Genomic DNA, 7,864 nt, shown 5'->3' with positions numbered 1-7,864 from the left:
AGATGGTACACGTGAAGCCAATGAAAACAGAATTTGCCCCTTCACCAACTTCGATGGGCTTCTGTCTCACATTGCTGCCCAGAGGGCCACAGTGGAGCAATTTGCTAAACATGCAGACTCTGAAGATGCTCCTTCACCACCAAAGCAGAAGAAAAAGTCTAAAGCTTCAAAGCTCTCTGCTGCTGCTGCTCCAAAAGACTTGACGAAGAAGCCATTGAAAACTACACCTCCTGAAGCCAGTGTGCAATCAGAAGATTAGTCCCGTGTGTCCAAGAGGACCAAGAAGCCAAAGCCCAAGAAGGTTTCTGGGCAGGCTCTCACTCCAGTTGTCATCCTGCGCAATGAGGAAAACACTATTGATCTATCAAGTGATGAATACCTTGTAGATGATGCTCTGGAACAACTGATCAAGAGCAAATAGGAGGCTGAGATCTTCCAGGATCTGCCTCTATTTGATGCTGACATTCTGAACAACTTCATTGATGAATGGTTTGAGGACCAATGCATCAACCTTGATGATCAGCAGCTGCCAGTGGACATCGGTGTTGCCTTTCATGGAGCCATTGCAATGAACTTGCCTTGGCTCAGAAAATCATCAAGCTCAAGAACAAGATTGACCATGAGAAGGAACACTTCATGAAGCACATGCACAAGCTGAATGTGGAGGATGTGCAAATCTTCAAGAAGATGATGCAAGACCTCAAGGTTGAATTCAACAAGAAGCATGAAGAAGCCAAAGGTTCACGCAAGCACATGAAGTATTATGCGTAGAAATGTGTGCAAGCACACAATGAAGCTGAAAAGAGAAAGGCTCTTGGGCGTCCTGGCATAGACCCCGGGATGGCTGCCAAGAAAAGCAAGAAGCCTGCAGAAGCTAATCCCGATGCTCCAAGGAAGGGACAACCAAGCATTGTCTTCCCTGCCAGCATGACTGGCTCAAAGCCAAAGGTCCCCTCTGCCGCTTCTGAACTCCAGAAGACTAGGCAAGATGAAGCTGAAGCCAGGAAGAGGAAGCTCAAAGATACATATGATGATGCTCCCTCCAAGAAGAAGTTGAACACAAAGGCTTGAAAGTCTTCAAGAAAAGAGCGTGTTGCTGCCCCAGAGCCCCTCATTGTTGAACCCATCTCTTTTGCCTTACCTGCCTCTGCCAATCGCGAGCGCCGCCTTGTAGTCCATGAGCCTGCTTCCACAGAGGCTCCAGAAAATGAAGAAGTTCCAGCTGATGACCCCAACGCTGCTGAAGATATTGATCGTGAAGACATTGTGAATGATGATGAAGTCCTTCCTCAGCTTGAACCAACACCCATGGTATCATCGCCTGCTCCGACGAGCAGTGAATTGATCAGTATTGGTCGTCCTCTGACTCCTCGTCCTATGACTCCAATCACTCAAGATATGCCAATGGATGATGAAGCTATTCTGCACACTCCTCTAGCTCAAGTCACCATTCCGGTGCTTGAGACACGGCAAGAAATCCCTAACAACTTTGATTTCACTATCCCCTCACCACAGGTGTCGCCTTCCTTCAGGAGGCTTCCCAGAGGTCCCAGGTCTCAGGCATCCATGTCAAGAATACCAGAGGAGGATGTGCATCAAACTGACTCAGTATCACGTCAAGTATTCCCTGACGCCATTCCCTCTACGAATGCTCATGGATCCGAAGCAAAAGCTGTTGAAGACATTCCGACTGCATCAGCCGATGAAGAAAGAGAAGAAGAAAGAGAAGCCACTCCCCCTACTAGTGATCCAGTCATACAAGCCGAAAGTGTGCTTGTGCCAGACCCTCCAAACGTTGAAGAGATGGAGGTTGAAGCCAATGTGGCTGCCACCAACATCAATACTGAAGCCAATGACACTGTCATGGCTGAAGACAATGTGGAGCCCGAAGCTAATGCAGCAACTGACAACATTGAACAACCAATCACTTCTGATGACGCTGTTCCTTCACCCAGGCCTCATACCATGGAACGCGCAGGTAACTGTGAGATGGCCTATAATGGTTCTACCCACTGCCCCCGGGCCAAAATATGATTATCACGTGGAGCAGAGGCCTCAGACTTTGAAGCCAAAGCCAAGACTGCCAAGGCTTCCTAGTGCTGCAACAACACATGACTTGTTTAGTGTGCTCAGCTTCAGAGAGCATAACACATTCTTTGATAGCACCAAGAACCCATACACAAAGCCCAAGATCTCCTCTGACAGGTTTTGGAGCCGGCAACAACGAATCTATTACTCGTACATCCTATACAACCAAGACCGGATTTTTCCTCATAAGCGTCTGGATTGTGATGCTGTTGCTGGGCTGCCATGCCTTGAAGAGGCACTAGATTGTTTCAGAGATGTTGGGCTGTTATCTTTTGTGATTGACAAGGAGCACTGGAACGAAGAGCTTCTGCTGCAGTTCTATGCAACTTTGCACACTCGAGGCTACAACAGGGATCCGAAAACATGAGTCCTTGAGTGGATGACAGGAGATGTTCATCATGAAACCAAAGCTCAGGACGTCATTGAGCTTACTTCCCTGCCCACTCCTAGTGTATCATATGAACCAGGTTGTTAGCTCTATCAAGATGAACCGCAGAGCATATTTCAGAAGCCCGAGCCAAATATGAGTCAGATGTTGAGCATGATGAAGCCATTGCCCCAAGACGCTGAATACCCTAAAGAGTTCTTTGTCGAATACCTCGAGTACTTGTACCGCACAGTATATCGCATTTTGAGGCATACTCTGTGGCCAATCAAAGGATACTCTTCTGGAGCTAAACTCGAAGGCGCCATGAAGACATTGGTCTTCTATATTGTTAATGGAATAAGATTCAACACTCAGGATTTCTTCATTCGTCAGTTGGCTGCTTCTGGAATTGATCTATTTGACCTTAAGTTCTATGCCTCCTGGATCATGCGTCTAATCAAGCTTCATTCCATAGTTGACTATCAACCTTCAGCGCGCAATCATATCGTATTTATGCCTGATGTTGACATGTCCTATGAAGCCATCTACTCTGATCCAGCAAAGAAGCCACTCCATCTGCAGAATGCTAAATATCAAAGCTTCACCCAACCTATTGAAGGCATTTACGTACCAAACTCTGCTGCTCCTGACTATCCCCTAGCTGGCAACTTGCGTATGCCGCATCGCACCAATACTGAAGCCACTGCCAGTACAATTACTCAAAGGCCTCGGAAGCATTCGTGTGTCCTCAATGACTATGAGCTTCTGGTATCTTTGCATCAGAAGCAGGATAAGCATCATGAATGGCTGAAACGCCAAATGCAGAGTCTTCTAGTGGATGTCAATCGCATTTGCAATCTCGCCACCAATAATTCTTTTGTTGCTCATGAAGCCTGTCAGCGGTCCTGGAAGAGCCTTACCATGCTCTGCTCTGAAGATGATCTCCGCGAGGATGGCTTCACTGAGAAATTAACGTTTGACTCCAGGCCTCCACAATCTTCAAGTTTGCGTCCAACACCTTCTATTAAAGATTCTGAGTACTCATCTTCGGCTGCAACTGTTGTTGCGAGATTCATCGATGAAGAAGACAATGCCACTTCACCAGCATTAGCTTCACTACATCAAGATGCTACCCAGGACCCTCTGCACCACCTAACTCCAACGTCGACCATGCTGCTCCAACTTCGTCTCCACCTGGGAATGCGTAAAGACTCTATGTCTTCAAACCTTTTTGGTCCTTGCTACCAAAAGGGGGAGGAGCATATGAGGTTGGTAGTCTTCAAGCGGGTCCATATGGGTGGTTGCCTTAATTTTTGCTAAGTGCTTGCAACTCTCGTTTTTTAAACTATTTGGCTCTTGAGTAGTAACACTTAAACTTGATGGTCGTCTGCTACTTTTGCTACTACGTTGTGATGCGATGATAAATTCCGCATGAAGTAATTCTGCAGACGTCCATTTTTCATTATGCATATAATTATCTTCATTACTTTCATATATGCATTATGAATTGTCTTCATACATTGAAGATGGACTCCACAAAGAAAAACATGCCATGTGCATTTGCATTCGAAAGCAAACTACTTATATGCACATCTTTAGGGGGAGCCTCTTTTGATATATGAAGACAATGCTCACAAAACTGAACTTTCACATACTTTTATTCCCATTGAAAACTTCAACCAGTTTGTCATCAATCGCCAAAAAGGGGGAGATTGTAAGTGCATCTAGTGCCACCCCTAGTTGGTTTTGGAGTATTGACGACAAACGTGGTTGAGGGACTAATGTGTTTGTGAGAATTGCAGGAAAACACATGTAGTAGTCCCTCATTGGTTCGGTTTACCTACCAGAGATGACCCCTAAAATGTGTGAAGACATTGAAGACAATGGTGGTTCATGAAGATATTCACGATGAAGGTTATGACGTGTGAATACGTTCACTTGAAGACTATGGAGTGCGAATACATAGTTGTTTCGTAGTTTCCTTTGTTTTTTATTGAGTCATAGGAACCACCATACTGTTAAGTGGGGTCCAAGTGAACAAAGTCAGAGTGACTGATGTGATGTTCAACCAAATCCCATGTCTTCGAGCGAAGACAATGAGAGCAAACCTTATCCAGAGCTGGATGAGTCAGCTTTGCTTGTAGCCCAAGCCAAGCTGCCACGTGTGTTTGAAATACGACCGTTAGACACGTGTTGGTTCCTTAGTGACCCAGGGTCATTTCAGACATATCAGGCTGGGTTGCCACTTGGCTATAAATAGCCTACCCCCTACACCATAAATTGGTGGATACTCAGAATTAGTGCATGACTTTTGTCATTTGAGAGCAACCCACCTCCGAAGCATTCAAGAGAGAGATCCTTGCAAGGAATAAGCCCAAAACATCCAGAGCCAAAGAGTGTTAGGCATCACTGAAGTCTTTCTGTCCGGGTGATCTGAAGACTTGTTACACTTGAGGACTATGAATCCTCCAGCTGATTAGGCGTCGCGTTTTGAGCATCCAAGAGTCATTGTGGATTGCTAGTGAACGAAGTCTGGGAAGGTTTGGAAGTCTACCTTGAATACTTACCAGAGTGATTGGGCGAGGACTGGGTGTCCTTAGCTCAAGGGGAATAAGGTGAAGACATGGTCTTCTGAGTTCAATCTCAGCCTCCCTAACCAGACGTATAGTTGTCACAGCAACTAGAACTGGTCTACCAAATCCCTGTCTTCACCAAGCAACTGGTTCTATCCCCTAATCTCATTACTCTTTAGTTTGTCTTCGTGAAGTCATTGCTTGCCTGTCTGATCCATTTTACTTCACTGTGTGAAGACTTATATCTGTTTGGCTTCGTACTGTTTTCCATCCTGATCCTGTTTACCTAGCTGCAGTTAGTCTTCGTGCTTCCACTGTATTGTATGCTTGACTAATGCTTCCCTAATGTAGTTTTCATTCTGCTGCTTACGATATAGGTCCAGTTTACTTGTTTTTCTTCAAAGCCACCGTGTTTTTGAATACTCTCATAAAAACCGCCCATTCACCCCCCTCTAGTCGATAACTAGCACTTTCAGTGCAGCACGCGTAGCAGCCCGGAGACAATTCTCCTCGAGTAGAACAGCATTGTCACGCCGGTGCTGATCTTGCGCTACTTCATCGTAGGCAAGTATTCGAGGTGACCCGTAAATGAGTTCCGTGGGGATAACCGCTTCTGCCCCATAGACTAGGGAGAAGAGAGTTTGCCCGGTAGCTCGATTTGGTGTCGTTCTGAGGGACCAAAGAACTACCGGCAGCTCATCGATCCACCACCTGCCGTGCTTCTGCAGCGTATCAAAGGTTCTTGTCTTTGAGGTCTTGCAGCACTTCAGCATTCGCCCTCTTAGCTTGCCCATTTCTCCTTGGATGTGCAACAGAGGCAAATGAGATCTTGCTTCTGAGGGCATGAACATACTGCATGAAGGCGTGGCTCATGAACTGGGTGCCGTTGTCGGTAAAGATCCTTGCCGGGACTCTAAAACGACACACCAATTCTTTCAAGAACTTGATAGATGACTGAGTAGTCACCTTTCTCAGGGTAGCTACTTTCGGCCACTTTGTAAACTTGTCGATAGCGACGAACAAGAATTCAAAGCCCTCGGTTGCTCAGGGGAAAGGGCCAAGGATATTGAGCCCCCAGACCGAAAATGTCCATGACAAAGGGATTGTCTGAAGAGCTTGAGCAGGCAGGTGGATGTTCTTTGAATGGAACTGGCAGGCTTCATATTTAGTGACTATCTCAACCGCATCTTGGAGGGTTGTGGGCCGATAGAATCCTTGTCGGATCCAACTAATGCCCTTGATCTAATATGGGAGCCGCACATGCCTTTGTGTATCTCAGCCAGCAGTTCCTTTCCTTCTTCCCGATAGATGCACTTCAATTTCACACCGTTGGGCCTCCTTGTGTGTAGAGTGTCATCAACAAACTGATATTTACTAGACCTTCGGGCTACTCTTTCAGCCTCATCTTGGTCATCGGGAAGTCCTCCAATTTGGAGAAAATGGACTATGTGCCTTTCCCAAGTTGGAGCCTGGGGCTCGACAACAAGGACTAGCTGCACCTCCTCCACTGTAGGGCATGTTCCTCATTTGCGGGGTCCATAGGCCTTGCTGGAGGGTGCAGTCCGACAGGTGATGAGGAGTTGTTTCCGGCAGGGTCCCTGCCAGGAGCCCCGGGAGGCTCTACCTAGAGAGGCTTATCGGAGTCCATCTTTCTCCTTTTTCGGACCATTATTGCTGGGGATAAGGAGGGCTGACTAAGATGGAGAACAAAAGTTCCTTGTTCCATAGGAAGCTTTTGTGCAACACACTTTGACAGATGATCATCTATGTTGTTTTCCGTCAAAGCGCTCCTCCAATCTTCTCACTTCCTCAATGTATGCCTCCATCAATGGGCTATGGTAATCCTTGTTGACTTGTCTCACCACAGGTTGTGAATTGATGTCTACTACACAACTTTCTTCTTGTAGACTCGTGTTGGGCCTCCAAGCGCAGAGTTCTGTAGGACAGTAGCAAGTTTCCCTGAAGTGGATGACCTAAGGTTTATCAATCCGTGGGAGGCGTATGATGAAGATGGTCTCTCTCAAACAACCCTGCAACCAAATAACAAAGAGTCTTTTGTGTCCGCAACCCACCCAATACAATGGTAAATTGTATAGGTGCACTATTTCGGCGAAGAGATGAAGATACAAGTGCTATGGATGGTAGATGTAGTTTTTTGTAATTTGAAAATATAAAAACAGCAAGGTAACAAGTAGTAATAGTGAGCGAAAATGGTATTGCAATGCTTCGAAACAAGGCCTAGGGTTCATAGTTTAACTAGTGCAAGTTCTCTCAACAAGGATAACATAATTAGATCATATAACAATCCCTCAATGTGCAACAAAGAGTCAATCCAAAGTCACTAATAGTGGAGAACAAACGAAGAGACTATGGTTGGGTACGGAACCACCTCAAAGTTATTCTTTCCGATCAATCCATTGGGCTATTCCTATAAGTGTCACAAACAACCCTAGAGTTCATAATAAAGTAACACCTTAAGACACAAATCAATCAAAACCCTAATGTCACCTAGATACTCCAATGTCACCACAAGTATCCGTGGGTTTGATTATACGATATGCATCACACAATATTAGATTCATCTATTCAAACCAACACAAAGAACTTCAAAGAGTGCCCCAAAGTTTCTACTGGAGAGTCAAGACGAAAACGTGTGCCAACCCCTATGCAAAAGTTCACAAGGTCACTGAACCCGCAAGTTGATCTCCAAAACATACATTAAGTGAAACACGTAAATATTCCATTGTCACCACAGATAAGCACATGCAAGACATACATCAAGTGTTCTCAAATCCTTAAAGACTTAATCCGATAAGATAACTTCAAAGGGAAAACT

The sequence above is a fragment of the Triticum aestivum genome, chromosome 2B (genome assembly GCF_018294505.1).
Source record: "Triticum aestivum cultivar Chinese Spring chromosome 2B, IWGSC CS RefSeq v2.1, whole genome shotgun sequence".
Taxonomy (NCBI): Eukaryota; Viridiplantae; Streptophyta; class Magnoliopsida; order Poales; family Poaceae; genus Triticum; species Triticum aestivum.
This window is presented reverse-complemented; position numbering follows the sequence as displayed.